Here is a 19,037-nt window from a genome sequence, read left to right as displayed (position 1 = left end):
TACCAGCCGTAAAAACGGCCGTTGAGCGCTTTAACCGCGCACCTTACCAGCCGTGAAAACAGCTTTTTTGTTTGCTCAGTTTTAAAACAACAAACAAAGAAGAGAGAGAGAGAAGAGAAAAAGACCGCTCGCGCTGTTGTGCCGTCACGCCCGCACCAAAGTGGAGAGATCCAGAAGAGGCTTGCTTTCAAATTCACTCTGTTCAGCATACGAAGTGCTTGGCTCCGAAGCAAAAAGCTAGTGTGCAATCGCACCAGCTGCTCGTTTATACCTGCGCTAACGAGGGCGCGCAGCTGATGCAAATGATTGCACGCCAATGTGTTTTGGCTTGTTTTAGTTTCACTCGAAGTAGATTGGCCTCTCTAGCGAGATTCCTATTGGTCAGTCATGACCTACGTTGTAGTGACTGACCGATAGGGAACTCTGATTAACGAACTAGTAAGTAATAGCGCACAGATGAAAGTGGTAGTTCACTATTAACTAATCAATAACTACTATTTTTTTAATGCTTCCCAGAGAACTACTGAAAAAGTTTATTAACAATCTAGTAACTACTATTAACAAAAAAGAAACTCTGATTAAACAATTAGGAAGTAATAGTGCACAGATGAAAGGGGTACTTCAATAACTACTATATTTTTTATGCTTCCCAGAGTATGATTCATAATTCATACAAAACTAATCAATAACCAATGCAGGATAAATGACTAGCACTACATTAACATTTGAACTGCTACTGTAAACGAAAACACAAGGTTGTTTACATTATCAATATGTAATAGCACAGCAGACTGTTAATAATTGGCCTATGCTGTCTATTTATCAACTGAATAATTTTAAAGAAATGGATTTTTAAATACAGTAGTCTGGACCTTACTTGTCCTGTGGCCAATTTTCCGGCATTCCTCTGGACTGACATTGATTCAATTTATTATTTAACTTACCTCACAAAAAATATGTTTTTATGTATGTCTCCAAGCTTGTGTGTGTGTGTGTGTGTGTGTGTGTGTGTGTGTGTGTGTGTGTGTGTGTGTGTGTGTGTGTGTGTGTGTGTGTGTGTGTGTGTGTGTGTGTGTGTGTGTGTGTGTGTAATCTTGTGAGTGAGAAGATTCTACACTTTATTGGCTTTTCATTAGTAACTACTGTAAGAATCATGGGAACAAACTAGTAATGACTCAAGTGTTACTACATACTTCTATGGGAATAACTAATTATTTGGATCCGTATTCTAAAGTGAAGATCATGGGAACTAGCTAGTAATGACTCAAGTGTTACAATACTTCTAAATAAATTTTCTAAAAGTATACTAAAGTTCACCAAAAATCTCAAACGCTTGAAATGACTTTTGTGTTTGGTTGCCCAAATCATGACTAGATCATGTAGTAACACTTGAGTCATTACTAGTTAGTTCCCATGATCTTCACTTTAGAATACGGATCCAAATTATTAGTAATTCCCATAGAAGTATGAAGTACCACTTTCATCTGTGCACTATTACTTCCTAATTTGTTAAACAGAGTTTATTTTTAGTTAATAGTAGTTACTAGATTGTTAATAAACTTTTTCAGTAGTTCTCTGGGAAGCATTAAAAAAATAGTAGTTATTGATTAGTTAATAGTGAACTACCACTTTCATCTGTGCGCTATTACTTACTAGTTTGTCAATCAGAGTTTCTTGTTAGTTAATAATAGTTACTAGATTGTTAATATTGTGTTACTCATTGGTTCTTGTGTAGTTATTCATTAACGAAGGAACCGTATTCTAAAGTGTTACCACATAGCCTAATATATTTAACATTTGAGCAGAAATTGGTGAACAAAAGCTTATTCAATGTGGCAGTAGTCTATAGTTTAGGCTACAGTAAACAGTTAATAATATATCCAAAAACTAGTCAACGAAATGTTGTCTTTCATATTTCTTCTGTAGCATAGGCATATAGTTTGTTGTTTTTATGATAGCCTATATTAGGGCATATAAATATTAATTTGCAGTTTAATACGTTGCTAATACAAAGACATTTTAACGTTATTTCAACATATTTCAGTCGATTTTCACTCATCTCAGTATAGCAATAGGGTTTGGTAAAAACTGTTCAGTTCATTCATTCACACACACACACACACACACGCGATTCATATTTAAACAGTCTTTTTGCGGTTTACATACACTATGATATCGCAATTAGAACACTAATAAAAAAACTTTCTTCTCAGATGGATATTTCATATTTCTTTGTAAAAACTAAAGTATACATTTTATCATACATATTTCAAAGTTAAGGATTCATTAGTTTGAATAAAGCCTACATTGGAACAAACACTATAATAGCATCCTAGTTGATGACTTTATTTTTGACAAAACAAACATAGCCTAATATATAACATTTGAGCAGAAATTGGTGAACAAAAGCTTATTCAATGTGGCAGTAGTCTAGTTTACAGTAAACAGTTAATAATCTATCCAAAACTAGTTGACGAAATGTTGTCTTTCATATTTCGTCTGTAACATAGGCATGTCGTTTTTTGTTTTTATGAGCCTATATTAGGGCATACATATTAATTTGCAGTTTAATACGTTGCTAATACAAAGACATTTTAACGTTATTTCAACATATTTCAGGCGATTTTCACTCATCTCAGTATAGCAATAGGGTTTGGTAAAAACTGTTCAGTTCATTCATTCACACACAGACGCGATTCATATTTAAACAGTCTTTTTGCGGTTTACATACACTATGATATCGCGATTAGAACAATAATAAAAAAAACTTACTTATCAGATGGATCCGTTGCTCCTCGAAATGAAAAAAACCAGCACATGTTCTGAGGTAAATGTCCCAGGATTATTCCTCACACAGCCTCGCAAGAAGAAATAGGCTACATTAATCTGATGATTACATTTGTTGTGTTATCGCGTTTATGAGGGGCGTTGACACTTTGCATGTGTTGCTTCAGATCATTTGCGTTTGAATAGCGCGCGCTCTCCGTGGGCGTGTCAAATTAGCAGAATAATGAGCTAAGAGAACGATAATGAGATCAGCTGACACCTCTCTCTTTTTTTATAGATTACATAAACAGAGAATATTTATTTTAGTTTTGAATTAGATATTTTAAAAGTACAAACTTAAATGATAATAAAGATATATTGCTCGTGCTGTGTGAATAGTATTCGCTGAGCTTTGTTTAAGTTTAGAGACGTGCTCCTGAAAAAAAGTTAACGGAGACAGAGAGGCAGAAAGCACACCCTGTTTATTTTCTTCATTTTACAAAAGCACACGGTTTTGATGTTAATGTGAGTGTACACAAAAAAAGACCCTCTATAGTTTATAATCATGTATTGATTTTATTTATATGACCAAAAATGACGGAGTATTTTAAGTCTATGTTGCTGGTATGTGGAAAAAAAACAGCAAAACGCGCCGGCGCGTTTCTCGACCCCAGAGAGTTAACCAGTGTTCCCCAAAGGAAGGGTGAGATAGTCACTTTCCTTTTGTTCTATTAAACAAAAACAGAAGTCTTTTATCTCTGTTGCAAGTTAGTGGGGAAATTAAGCACTCACAGCCCAAATGGTTAACACGTCAACCAGCTGCCCCAGTTTAATGATGAGGGGAGGGGCTGCTTCAGAGTAGCAAGAAGACTGAGTAGGAGCTGAGTAACATTGTTAACTTGTTTAAAGTTATTTTCGTTTTTCCTACACTCTTTTCCCCAATGTCCATGTTTACCACAGTAATAACAACTGCTGCCCTCTCTCTTAGGACATTTGCGTTTCTGTTGATTCTCTGTGTTGACCTTAAAGGATGCTGCTGCAATTTTAACTCTTTCCTTGACATCAGAGTCTCTTTCCCATGCAGCCAAACTGTCTAAGTTGTTTTGTATGGTTCTAGTGGACCATGTTAAGTCCAAGAAAGGCAATGCTTTTCTATGTTCTGACAACAGACCATCAAACCATGTGCGAACTAGGGGACCATTATCTTCTAGCACCTTCTCTGAAGTGTCAGCTATACCACTGTATGCAGCTGCTGACTGGCAAAATCTTTAAGTGTACTCACTAACAGTTTCACCCTTCTTCTGTAAACAACTTGTGATCTTCGACCAGTCAATTTTAGGTCCAACAATGTTCTTCAACGCTTTCAGAACTCCCTCTCTCAATTCATCTTTTCTGGCATGTTGTAGTTCAGAAGTAACAGCAGACTCAAAACTGTTGAATTCAGATTCAGTTAGAATTTGTGACATCAGCTGTGTGACTTCTGCCAACCAGTGGCGCCACCAGGGGGTGGCCAGGGGTGGCCGTGGCCACCCCTGGCCGACTCCTGGCCACCCCACTGGCCACCCCACTGGCCAGTATAAATTTTAGTAGCTTCAGTTATGCATTTCATCCCTAATTCACAGCCAGGCAGGCAAGCCGCTCTAGACCTTCGATCGCACACAGTAGCCAGTACTCCCCCGAACCCCGCCCCTCCGCCCATGCCGCTGTTGCGCGCTCAGCGCGTGCCCGTCATCTCTGCTGTCGGTCAACAATTTCGAAAGAAGTTAAGAAAGAAGACGAAGAAGACTACCGGTAAGTAAATAAGTCAAAAATTTTCTTTAGTAAAAGAAGACGGGAATTATGTGTCGTGACATGTGCTTTTTAAGTGCGAAATGGTTACAGTATACTGTTACAGCAGCTTTTTGATGTGTCTTTGACACGTTTTGACAAGAGTTACCTAGCTAACGTCGTTAGCTGGTGCATGTATATGTTATGTCAATTTTCAGACAATGAAGAGAAAGTCCACAGACATCTCTTCTTATTTTAAGAAGAAAAGTACAGAAGGAGGAGTGAAAGAGATAGCAGGGGAGCAACAGAGGCTTAGTAATAGTGAGGAGGAGGAGGATGGAGGAGAGGATGAGGAACAGACAGAGCAGCATGACAAGGATACACAGCCAGCATTAGTGACAGAACACAATGATGAGGAAAAACAGACAGCAGCAGCCCAGGGACAGTCAGCACCATTGGTCACAAAAGCGTGACAGGACACGGCAAAAGCAGGTGTTAGACGTGTTCCTGGACCAACAGGTGAAGTTACAATCACGTGGCCCTAATAATGAAATTGATGGCTAGCCTAGATAGTAACATCATCTGGAGAAATGTATGTTTTGTTTAGTGTGTTTCCATTAAATTACAAATCATGACATAATCACTTAAAGCTTTTTGATTCATGTTTATTAGTAGTTGAGTTTTATTAGTCTGAATAGAAATGCCTATAGGCCATTATTACAGCTATGATTGATAATTAAGAGAGGGGCTTATTATTATTGTTATTATTATCATTATTATTTTAATATCAGAATAACTGATTTTGCCTCTTGTTTCATTATAGATATCTCCCAGTCAAGAGCAGAGCAGCCCAAGCAGCCACATCAGAAAATCTTCCCTCGCACCTATCAAGGGGACAGAAGACGATGCTTCTCTAAAGACTGGTACAACACACATAAATGGCTGGAATACTCTCAGAGTAAAGACTCTGCCTACTGTTATGCCTGCCGGCACTTCAGTCTCCCCTCCTCAGGTGATTCAGTATTTACATCTGAAGAGGGGTTCAAACATTGGAAAAAGGCAACCTTCAAAGATGGGGGACTTTTAGGTCATGCCAAATCTGAAGCACATACTAATGCAATGTTAGCATGGGCAGAGTATGAAAAATCCACTGGAAGCACATCCTCTCTCTCAGCCTCCTTAAATGCGGAATACAATAAATTAGTGAAGGAAAATAGAGAGTACATTAAAGTTGTTGGAGAAACCCTGCTTATCACAGCTACACAGAACATAGCACAGAGAGCACATAAAGAATCAGAAGGTGAGAATAAAGGAAACTTTCTCGCTATTATGGAACTGCTAGCCAAACACAATCCCACAGTCAAAAGAAAAATGACATGTCAAAAAAATGCAACATATCTTGGGCATGACACACAAAATGAAATAATTGATTGTCTAGCTGAAATGGTCCGCACTTCAGTAACTAGTGAAGTTTCCCAAAGTGAGGCTTTTAGCATTTTGGTTGATGAGACTAAAGACCTAAGCAAAAAAGAACAGATGTCCTTTGTAATAAGATACTATTACAATGGGTCAGTATGTGAGAGCTTCCTTGCCTTTGAGGCAGCACAGCGCCTTGATGCTGCAGCACTTTCACAGAAAATAATTCAAATTTTGCAGAAGCATGGTCTTGACTACAAAAACCACCTTGTAGGGCAAGCATATGACGGAGCCTCAGTCATGAGCGGAAAAAACACAGGTGTGCAAGCACGCATAAAATCAGAGGCCCCATTAGCTTTTTATGTGCACTGCAATGCGCATTGTTTAAATTTAGTATTAGTTGACAGTGTGAAATGCATCCCTGAAGCTAATCGCTTCTTTTCTCTTTTGCAGAAACTCTATGTTTTTGTGTCAGGGTCATATGTGCACCAAAGATGGCTTGAGGTACAGAGGGAGATGTTTCAGGGGGCCCCAAGAGAGTTACAAAGACTGATAGAGACACGGTGGGCATGTAGGTATAATGCTTGCAAGACAGTGAGAGACAGACTGTCAGCCATCATACGTCTACTAAAAGAAATATCAGAAGAGCAAAATGGTGACAGAGCTGTAGAGGCAAGAGGTTTATTAGCCCAAATAGATTTCAAGTTTGTTAGCCTCCTTGTAACATTCACCAGTGTTCTTGGTGAGATAAAATATCTGTCAGATATTTTACAGTCCCCACAACTTGATTTGGGCACAGCTGTCACACTTGTTGACTCTCTTGTTGACACATTGGAGAGTTACAGAGAGGGCTCTCTCTTTAATGACATCTGGGACAATACTTTAACTCTTACTGAGCAATGCAACATCAGTGCCACACCTTCGGGCCGTCAGGTCAGACCAAGCTCTTTGCTTGAAGGGCATTACTTGTTCACTCCAATAGTTCAAAGACAAGAGAGCACAGAGAAAGAGTCCTTTCGGACAGGTTTATTCATTCCAGTTATTGATGTGCTTCTTTCTGAGGTGAAGAGAAGATTTTCTAAAGAAAATTGTGTCATCATGAAAGGGATACAGGCCTTGAATCCGTGCAGTGCCATATTTTGTGAGAAAGATGTAGTGTTTCCATTTGCCTCACAATACAACTGCAGTACTGAGGATCTACAATATGAGATACCCCAGCTTAAGCGCATTCTGGAGAGGAAGCAAAGTAGTGGTCAGGAAACACCAAAGGCATTAATAGAGCTCACTGTCTTTTTGGAGCCATTTAAGGAGGTCTTCCACCAGATGTTTAAACTGTGCAAAATTGCACTTGCACTACCCGTGAGCACTGCATCCTGTGAGCGCAGTTTTTCTAAGCTAAAGTTAATCAAAACTGCCTTGAGAAGTACCATGACTGATGAGCGTTTAAGCAATTTGGGTGTGCTGAGTGTAGAATCAAGAAGGGCTAGGGCTATAAATCTTGATGACTTTGTGGATGTGTTTGCCAAAAAACATAGCAACAGGCGAATAAAGCTAGTCTGAAGGCTGGTAATCATAATCAGAGACTATTGATCCCTGTTGGGAAGTTCTTTTTGTAACAGTAATAATTATTTTTGTTTTACATTAAGCAAAGATATAAAAGTTTCTTACACATACTGTATAGCCTGGTAATCAGAATCAGACTATTGATCCCTGTTGGGAAAGTCCTGTTACATAAAGCAAAGATGTGATTGTTTCTGTCCTTGCTTTAATTTGTATCTGCCAGTATCTGCTTTTCCCCAGTAACTGCTCTGTTTGCAGTAAATGTACACCTTATGCCAAATATAATTGCAAAATAAAACAGAATTGTTGTGCAACTCAAAATGTTAACTGTACTGTAATTAGTCTATGCACATTATATCATTTTTAACATTAAATATAACACAATAAACCAAAGTATATCTGTAGGAGTTTCCTTAAGTCTTTCTGATAGTTTTCTACAGGCCGGTTTACTACAACAGTAGAATAAAATTCTGAAATTATGGTTTATAGTTTTGGTGTGCCACCCCAAGATTTTAAGTGGCCCCATCTGGCCACCCCTATGAAAAATTTCTGGAGGCGCCACTGCTGCCACCGACATGTCGTAAAGACGCATTTTACTGATCAATGCCCTTCTAAATTCAGAAACATCAGTGCGTACTGAAGGTAAGCTTTGGGATAGTCTTTCTATGTCTCTAGGTCCGAGTGCTTTGGCAACAGTTTGGTTTTGGACAACAGAAGAGTTGGTAGGAACACTTTCAGTTCCCTCAATTCCCTGAGATCTTCTTGCAACACAAACCTTTACTGAATCTACAGGCTTATCAGTTACTGATGGGATGTATACATCTGTTTCAAAGAATGCTTTTAAGTCAGGATAAGTTTCATCTGACTGTTGGTCTTCTGAGTCACATTTGGTTGAGGCCTTGTTATGGCCCACCTTAGTGTGCATTTGTTTGTTCTGTTCTTTTAATTTAGCTATACACCTAGATTTTTCTTGTGCAATGGATAAGCTAAATTCCATGTGGCAGAAAATAATGCCTTTTATGTTTCTCTTCCTGATACATGCACCCAACACCTTCTTGCATTCTTCAATAGACCATACTTTTTCTGGGTGAATACCAAATTTCTTTCTCAAATCCAATCTGACTGACTCAGTCACTATGGAGTCCATCTGTTCTACTAACAGTGTTTTAAATTCACTATCTGACCACAAAGGAGTAGCAAGACCACCTTTTTTAGTTGTGGAGATTAGTCTAGCACTTTTCTTAATCATTTTGTGGATTTCTTTGTTACCACACAAACAAACACTAAACTTCTCTGATCACAGAGGGTACGCTTGTTAACACAAATCAACTATTGTTAAACTTCCTCGTTACCAACAGATCACAAACTATTAGTACGTTACGCTAATCTTCCCTAAAAGAAAAATGCAAAAGGATCTATCACCTTCTTAACTTTTAGAGGATAAAACAAACAAAAACACTAAATCTTCTCTGATCAAAAGAGGCTACACTCGATAACACAGTTAACCTTCCTTGCCCAGAGCAAAGGGTAACACACAAAATATTAGCACTTTACACTAATCTTCTCTAAAAGGAAATGCAAAGGATCTTTCACCTTCCTAACTTTTAGAGGATAAACACATCCCTGTTTGAACAGAGGTTCACCAATATTAACATGTAATGTTAACCTTCCCTGCCTGAAAACAGAGGGTACAATATATTAGCACTTGATGCTAATCTTCCCTAATTTTATAGAGGATAAAACACTTCCCTGGCAAAGCAGAGGGTTAAACAGTATTAACATGTACGTTAATCTTCCCTGCCTGAAAAACAGAGGATACATTTCATCTCTAAAGCAACTTTAGAGGATAACTTTAGTTAACAAACCCTACAGCTGTCTTTTAACTTCTTCTCTGATGGCACAGAGGATAATTTTTACTGGTTTTTCAACAGTTCCTTGAATGGAGTGAAACTCACCAAATTTTTGTTGTATGGAAAAATTCCGTCTGGAAACTCAGTCAGAGATCTTTTTTGAGCTTGGTTCTGGAACTCAGTTAGCTTTGTTGAGATCTTTGTTGAGATTCAGTTCTGGAAACACAGTCAGCTTTGTTGAGATCTTTGTTGAGATTCAGTTCGCGAACTCAGGCAGCTTTGTTGAGATCTTTCTGGATTCAAAAGATTCCATCTGGAATTGGAAAGTCAGATCTTTGTTGAGATCTTTGAGCTTTGAAGTTTCAAAAGTTCATTCTTTGTTGAGTTTCAGTTTCTCCATCCGGGTCACGGCACCATCTGTTGTGAACTTTTTCCTTCTCTAATGTAGAAAAGATAGAGTTGCAGACCAGGAGATTGTTGAGGTACAAGTTCTTTATTTCGTCGCTGTAGTCATCTCAATCAAATCTAACTAAGGCAGTATACATTTAGTTCATATACCCTTTCAAGGGGGTTGGATTAATTTCATAGAGGAGGGGACTCTTGATCAAAACATGTAAAGGAAAGTAAATGATTTCATCACGTAACAGTGTAACTCAGAGCCTTGAGATGCTAATCCAATCAGCCTGATTAGATCAACAAAAGGCCCAGCTGACCTTTGAGATGTGACAAGAGGTTAATGTCCAAAACCTTGATTGCCTCAAAAATGGAAAACAGTGTGTGCACTTTCTCAGTTAAACTACTGTTGAACCTAAATTAAAACATTTAAATAAATTTGTAATCCTACAATATTAAAAGTGATATAAGATAGAGACTTTCTGTATATTAGAGAAATATTAAGGATGACCAAAAAGTTTATGTAGGGATTACATTTTCCCATCTAATTTGCATATTATGATGTCATATGGTGGCGGCAATCTTGGATTATAGAATTTTCATGAAAAGTCACGTTTAAATGATAAAATGCAGCACTTCTTTCCCCCCAAAATGTCCATCACCTTCTGTATGCTATATTGCACAATACTGAATGCTCAGGTATATAGTAAGTAGTAAACAAACTGTAAATCATTACTAATAAATGGTAGAAACAAACTGAATGCATGTAGTGGTTGGCCTTTTGCTGTAGAGATTTTCCATTTACTAAATACAGTAGGCACTCTGATTCCATGTATGGGGCACATATATATTATTCATATGACATACAAACACAAGTAGACAAGACCTGTTTAGTTCAAACGCTCACTCGCCACGGCAAGACACAGATCATGAGTGAGATGATACGAGCAGCGCGGCCAGATCCGCCGAGTGTGCACAGCTCGGACTACTGTCATTGTCATTGCGACTCCTCACCCTGCCTCCACGTTGCTTCCTAACTGTCCTATGAATACTTCGACCTCGTCTAACATACCCAGTGGTATTAGACAAAGTCTCCACCACAATACTGTTGCAGCGATTGCGGAGAGGCTCTGATAACATGGCTCACTCGCACACTAGCTCCGCTTTTGATCGCACTGATTCAATGCGCTCTAACTCTAACATTTTCTATAGAAACATGACGTTTTTTGAGTCGGGGGTGAAGCATGACATATCTGCCATCCAGTGGAGGGGAGGTCGAACGAAATTTGACACCCAATTTGAAAAAATCGGCCGTTTTATTCAGTGCGCAATCTTGTCGAGTAAACGCGACCGTGGCGCCTAGAGGGTTAACAGAACAAATTTATGGAACAATTGCATTACATGTAAATACAGTACAACAACAGTAGGACATAGAAACAGCAAGGCATTTTGTCAGTACAGAAAGTAACTTTAGTGTGTTTTGTAAGAGTGTTGTCTGTAAATACTTACTACATTTAAACAAAAAACTAAATTACCTGCCACTCGAACACACAGCATCATTTTAATACAACAAAACAGAAATGTATAATAAATATAAAGTCCACAGCATCTGCTGCCTCAAACATATGTAACAGTATGATTGTCAATTGGTGGCTGTACTAAAGCGAATGATGAAGAATATCTAGTCAAGAAAATGACATATAAAATAATAATAAAAAAAAGGAGAATCACAGATGAGAAACTTACCACAATCATTCGTGACATAAAACAAAACGTCTCAGGTTACGTATGTAACCCTGGTTCCCTGAGAGGGAACGAGACACTGCATTGAGACACGGTGGGGACCGCTCTGCATGATTGGGTCGTGAAGCACGTGTATAATCAGTACAATGGAAGAGCGAGACGTCATAGGCGGGTGACGTCATAGACCAGGAAGCTATAAAGCACACCTGAAAACAGATCGCGACAGCTTCTGAAAAAGTCTGAAGCAAGTCGATCAGGGCATGCAGGAAGTATGGCAGGAGAACGCAGCGTCTCGTTCCCTCTCAGGGAACCTGGGTTACATACGTAACCTGAGACATTCCCTTTCAAGGGAACTCGAGCTGCGTTGAGACGCGGTGGGAACCCTATACCCACTACGCCATAAAGACAAATGCCCGTTCTGTGTGAAGTCCTTACGCACACTAAGAAGCAAGCCACCTAGCCCCGGGAGTTGAGAGGTGTAAGCCATAAAATCTGACAATGTATGTTTTTAGGACCAGCCTGCCGCATTACAAATGTCCTGAAAAGGAACACTCGAAATTAAAGCCTAGAGGCAGCCATACTCCTGTAGAATGGGCCTGAACAGCCATAGGTGAAGGCTGTCCGGCCACTTCATAAGCAAGTGAGATAGCATCAACTACCCACTTGCTCATCATCTGTTTAGATGCCGGGCAACCTATCTTAGGTGACCCTAAAGACAAATAATTGTTCTGATATACGCGACTGAGCAGCTCTGTGGACATACGCATCCAAAGCCCGGACAGGGCATAACAGATTAAGTTTTTCGTGATCTGGGATATTAAAGGTGGAGGACATAAGGCCTGCTGCACAAATGACCCGCACATTTAGTAGGGACCTAGAAATACAACCCGACCTGGGGTGAAGAAATACTATCACCATAGCAGGTGCAAATCCAAGTACGTGCAGGCCTCAGCCTCATGTACCGCGGAGAAGACGAAATTAAGGAACTCTCCTCAGAGATAACCCAGCAAAGAAGCCAAAAGCTCAGAATGAGCCAAAAACAACCAATCGTCGATATAATTTAATACGCGAATGCCCTAAAATCTCAGAGGAGCCAGAGCTGCATCCACGCATATTGTAAAAGGTGCGGGGTGATAACCTAGGCCGAAAGGAAGAACCCGATACTGGTATGCTTCGCCCCTGAAAGCAAACCTCAGGAATCTCCTGTGATGAGGATGGATAGATAAGTGAGCGTCCTTTAAGTCTATTGTGACAAACCAGTCCTCGGACTGAGTCTTTGACACAATCATATTTAGCGTAAGCATACTTTGAACTTAAGATTCTGAAACCTGCTGTTTAATTGACGCAGGTCTAGAGTAGGACGCAACCCCTCATCCTCTTTTGGAACAATGAGGTACTGGCAGTAAAACTGACTGTCTGCCGGGAGGAGGAACCCCTTCTACAGCTCCTTTTGCAGAAGTGTCAGTACTTCCTGCTCCATAACCAAAGCCTGCTCGGGGTCCACCACAGTGGGGAGGACCCCTAGAAATCTGGGCGGACAAGAACCAAATTCTGAACCCTTTTCTATAGTGTGCAGGACCCACCGAGAAATATGTGGCAGTAGTTTCCACGCTGCCAGAAATTCTACTAGGGTAACCAGTCTCTCAAGACTGGCCTCTGGATTTGGTTGAACAGTCACTACGGTGCCTTGAAGCAGCTAACCGCCAGGGAACAACCGAACTGACCGTTCTATGACCCTCCTCGGAGGATCGTATGGGGACGCTGACACCTCGGTGCCCTGAACGGCGAACCGGCAGGGAACAACCGAACTGGCAGCGCTGCGACCCTCCTCAGAGAGTCGCACCCCAGAGGGTGCCGAGGAGAAACGATTTCTCAAAACCGTCCCTGCCCCGGAGGAGCCCTCAGAAGCCTGATAGCCTCGTTTTTACGACAGGACTTCCTGTCTAAGCTTTATTCTGTCACATGAGGATCCTTAGTAACATGATCTGTTTTTAAATATATTGTTGATAGGTTGTCTCTTCAGTACCTGACGGTGCCATTGGGAAACCAAAGTCTTCACCACATCCTAGTTCATCTCTGCTGGGGGACCATGAAGAAACTTTGGATGGAAAGAATGTAGTACATGGGGATATCTCAAACAAACCTCCGAACCCATCCAAGACATCAATAACCCCACAGCATCAAGTAAGAAGGCTTTCTATTATCACAACTCCTTACTAGTAACTATTAAAGGTTATTATTCTTAACTTTCACGATCCCGTATACGGGATATCTAACTTTACTTCGCTATATTACTATTAAATCCTAATCTAATTATGACAAACTATATATCGTTGGAAAGGTCTAAGACTCCTAAATAGATATTTTAGCGCTGTTTTTTTCTTACAAATTATGTTTGAACAGTAATATATGAATTTATGACAGAAAGAATAAAGACAAGAGTGCGCCTCAAAAAATCGACGTCATTACAGGAGTTTCGGACCTTTGTCACAAAAAGTCGACGCACACACTCTTAATAATTGAAACTTTGGTTTTTAATGCTAAAAGTTCATGATAAAACAATCTTGTATTTGTCAATAAAAAAAGATAAAATTATATTTTAAAAAGTAAAGTAAGAAGTCCTCTAAAAAGTACAATATATATTATATATATATAAATATTTATTATTATTATTATTATTATATCACATATTTTAGTAGTTATCATAAATTAGGTATCATTTGAAAGCTTACGAACTCAGAATTCATCATGTGAAAACCGTTTTGTAATTGGATGTTGCGTTACCATAGAAACGGTAATTTTTTATTAGGCCCCTCCCCTTTTGGGCATCATCTTTCATAATTTATTATCAAAACCTTTTCTAATATTGACAAAACACATATTGTCAGAAAGGTCTGAGTCTCAAGGTTCCATATTTAGTGACAAAAATTATATTTGGATAGAAATTTATGAATTTGTTACAGCAGAATGCATACAATTAAATTCAATGGCATGCAATGGCACCCGGTGGCTATTTTTGGTACTACGTCTAAACAAAATCTCATGGGAACTTCAATTTTTGTGATATCAACTTGAAATTTGGAACACAACTTGGTTAGATATATAGCTTTCATTTTATAGTAATTTTATAGTAAAAATTTGTAAAATATTTATTTTATATTAAGAAAAAATATTTATAAAGTAAATTTGATTTACTGTAAATTATAACTTCCATAACTTTTTCATACTTTAATTTATTGAAGTGCTTTCACTTCAGTAATAATCTGCTGATTGTTTTCTTTAAAACAATACCAAAGTTAGGTCTGTATTCCAAAGCATTCTTCAATTACAACCATTTAAGTTTGTATAGTGCATTTTAATGTCAATTATCAAAAGGGGGGGTGACAGTTAAGGCGTTAAATGAAAATTAAAAAGATAATTGTTTAAAAAAAGAGAGACAAGTTGAAACACATTCAACGTATGTTTAACAACGTGTCATTTTTTATTTAAATGTATGACATGCTGCTCACCTCCTGGTGGAAAACAGAAGACACAGAGGTTGTGGTTTCTGTGATCCCCACTCAGAATATAGGGCAAACGATTACTGTTTGTCACCGTGAGCTCCGTACACTTCAATCCCACCGGTGGCTATATGGCGAGGTAGTATGCATTTCATTCTCTTAAATGTAGTTATACAAACTGTAGTTAAGTTTTACAATTATAAATCTGTAGTTCTATATTAACACTTCAGCTTCCACTATTTGGTAATGTGGAAATAAGTAAATTTAGGACAAAGATAGTGTCACAGTCATCGTCTGCACAAGTCTGTCTGTCTTCTTCACTACACTTCACAGCATCCTCCTTGTCTCCACACCTGAACTCACTCCCTCATTTATCAGCCTGTTCATCGTTATCTTCATCCGTGTCACCTGTCTTCACCTTGTTATGTTTGATTTGTGCTTGTATTTAGTTTGCTTGTGTTCAGTCTGTCTTGGTCGGTTCTCGTTAATGTTACAGCGTTTTTGTGTGTATTACGGCCGTTTCACACCACAAGCATGAGCGGCGCGTGAGCAGCACATCAGCGCAACTACATTGTCACTGCAGCTGCAGAAGCGCGCGAGTATTCACACTGGAAGCGTTTGTACAGCGTCACAACAGCGGCTCCCAGGCTACATATAATGCCGAGTTCAGACTGCACGATTTTAGCCCCGATTTTGGCTCGCCGACAGGTTTTGAGAAATCGCAGACAAATGCCCGAAATCACAGGCAAATCGGTGCTCGTTCACGCGAGTGACAATCACGCAGTGTGAATGAGCAAAGACGCGATCTGAGAGAATCGCCGACGAGTCACCGACGCCCGTGAGATATTTGGCATGCTAAATATCTGGACCTGTCGGCGTTTCACAATCCTGCTGTGTGAAAAGTGTTCTGACTGAAAACTACATCGGCGATGACCGACAGCCAATATGAGAGCAAGATACAGGACAGCAGGATGTTCAGGGAGGAGTTATAGACCAGAATATCACTATTTTAATAGATAGGCCTATATTTACAATTATATCAAACAGAAACAAAGCACAAACATTTGCATGACCAACAGCAGGACAAAATTATTTATTTACCCCCAACTCTCTTTGCAAAACACAGTCCTTGCTCCTCTCGTCTTCCCAACCATTTCATCCTGCATAAACTGTTTATTTTTCTCATTTTCACTGCAAATCAGCGCACAGACAATTTGGATCGCAATCTTCTTGTAGGCTATCATTTTTAATAACAAATTCAGTGTCGCGCGAGAACTCCGGTCTCACGCACGCGTGATCTTCCGTTATTTCCTTATCACTTCTCGCGTTTGTTTGGTTGTGAAACGTAGTTTGCGGACCAGGGAGAAGTTGTTGGCGATTCTTTCTTTTGTAAAGTCATGCAGTGTGAAACCTCCTGTCGCCGATCCATCGTGCAGTGTGAACACACCAGCAACTGAATGTTACCCCAGATAGTCACGCAGTGTGAAAACAACAGTGACACGATTATTTTGAAAATCGTGCAGTCTGAACTCGGCATAAGGCTACATATAAGCAAGCATTTCTTTACAAAGACTTTTGAAAATTTTGTTTTTAGAAGTTGGTGGTCATAAACACATTTGAAGTTTGTTCAAAGCCCAAACTGAATAATTAAAAACAAGTTTAATGGGTACATTTTCTATAAAATTTTATTTTCTTTATGTTAGTCTTCATTTCCTTTTCTGACATAATGCAATTCTTGTTAAAACACACTAGACATGCAAATTCTATGCGTTTTGGGCACTTTTTGTGTCAAATCATATTAATTTTGTCCATCAAAAGTGTGCTTTCACTTTAATTGAGCGTGAGCAGCGCAGCAAAAATAGACTCGAAGCCGAAACCCCCGCTTCACTGCTGCTCACGTGACGCTCCTGCTTGACGCTCACGCGCTGCACCTGCTCGCGGTGTGAACGCACTCACTGATTAACATGCACGCCGAAAAAAATATGCGCTGCTCACGTGCCGCTGACGCTTGCGGTGTGAAACGGCCGTAACCTTCTGCCCGTCAATCTGTTCACTTGCCTGAACCTGTTGGTTGTTTTTGGATAAGCCTTTGACTCAGCCTTCTCCTTTAACCCGCACACAACACCCTGACAGAAGAACCGACCAAGAGATGGACTACTTTGCAGCAGTCAAACTGCTTTGTTTAGAGCAGAAGGACCGATCCCTCAAGGAACATTTAGAGGAATTCCTCAGCCTCATGCCAGCTGCTACTTTCCCGGACAACTGCCTCTGCAGCTTCCTGCATGCCGGCCTCAACACCGCCACCAGAGAGCAGCTGTCCGGAGAAGGCACCCAATGGAGTTTCTCCCAATACGTGGAATGGATACTGGTGTCCTGTGATTCGCCGCTCATGGTGATTTGTGACGAGCCTGCCATCAGGTCTGTCTATGGGCGTCAAGGGCTGATGTCCAGCCAGGCAGATCCACCGTTAAAGGCTGCACGAACCACCAAGAAGCCCACCCAGCCGGGGTCTCGTCCCGCCGAGATCGCCCAGCCAGAGCCCTCACCGCTGGCCCCGTCCAGCCCAGAGCCTTCTTCACCGCTGGCCCCGTCCAGCCCAGAGCCTTCTTCACCGCTGGTCCCGTCCAGCCCAGAGCCTTCTTCACCGCTGGTCCTGTCCAGCTCAGAGGCTCCTTCACCGCTGGTCCCGTCCAGCACAGAGCCTTCACCGCTGGCCCCGTCCAGCCCAGAGCCTTCTTCACCGCTGGCCCCGTCCAGCCCAGAGCCTTCTTCACCGCTGGTCCCGTCCAGCCCAGAGCCTTCTTCACCGCTGGTCCTGTCCAGCTCAGAGGCTCCTTCACCACTGGTCCCGTCCAGCCCAGAGACTCCTTCACCGCTGTTCCCGTCCAGCCCGGAGACTCCTTCACCGCTGGTTCCGTCCAGCTCAGAGACATTCCTTCACCGCTGGTTCCATCCAGCCCAGAGACTCCTTCACCGCTGGTTCCATCCAGTCCAGAGACTTCTTCACCACTGTTTCCGTCCAGTCCAGAGACTCCTTCACCGCTGGTTTCATCATGGTCGCCTGCTCATCCTGCTCCGCCCTGGAGGCTTCCTGCCCCGGTTAAGTCACGCCCTGGTCAGCCTTCAGGGCGCCCATCCCTGTTGATGTTCTACGGCGCGAGGTCGCGCCTTTTTGAAGGGGGGCCTTATGTAACAGTCATCGTCTGCACAAGTCTGTCTTCGTCTTCACTACACTTCACAGCATCCTCCTTGTCTCCACACCTGAACTCACTCCCTCACTTATCAGCCTGTTCATCGTTATCGTCATCCATGTCACCTGTCTTCACCTTGTTATGTTTGATTTGTACTTTTATTTAGTTTGCTTGTGTTCAGTCTGTCTTGGTCAGTTCTCATTAATGTTACAGCGTTTTTGTGTGTATAACCTTCTGCCCGTCAGCCTGTTCGCTTGCCTGTACCTATTGGTTGTTTTTGCTTAATTAGTACATGTTGGAATTGAAGCCTTTGACTCAGCCTTCTCCTTCAACCCACACACAACACCCTGACAGATAGTTCCTTAACAGGTAATCAATAAATACAAAATAACATTAGCCTCGTTAAGAAGTACTGTAACAACGAACGATGACAAATAACAAGCAATTACTAAATAATCACCACATTACTGTATCTGAGATGTGACCAGTTGTCTTTTTAAACTCTCACCATGGTCATAAAATGCATTGCTATTTACCTATTAACTCTGTATGAACTGCTAGTGATCTGATCCACTATTACTTTTTTTTCACATTTAAATAAAGGTCCAGATAACTACTTGTTTCTGCATATTGACTACATAACATCCGAGTCATTAGAAAACAACCATATTCAGAGTAAAAAATGCAATTTATTATGTCTCAGACAGTGTAGTTGGTAATAATTGCTAATAATTTGTCATTATGAAATATTAAGTAACTATGAGTTTGATCTAATTCATTAATTATTGGTTACATATAAAGAAACTACATCAGTTCTAAGTTGACTAGTACTTACTGATTAGGTAAACTTG

The sequence above is a fragment of the Siphateles boraxobius genome, unplaced genomic scaffold (assembly GCF_051911475.1).
Source record: "Siphateles boraxobius isolate OS27281-9 unplaced genomic scaffold, OSU_SipBor_1 19, whole genome shotgun sequence".
Taxonomy (NCBI): Eukaryota; Metazoa; Chordata; class Actinopteri; order Cypriniformes; family Leuciscidae; genus Siphateles; species Siphateles boraxobius.
The sequence above is the reverse complement of the archived record's forward strand: the minus strand, read 5'-3'. Positions refer to the sequence as shown.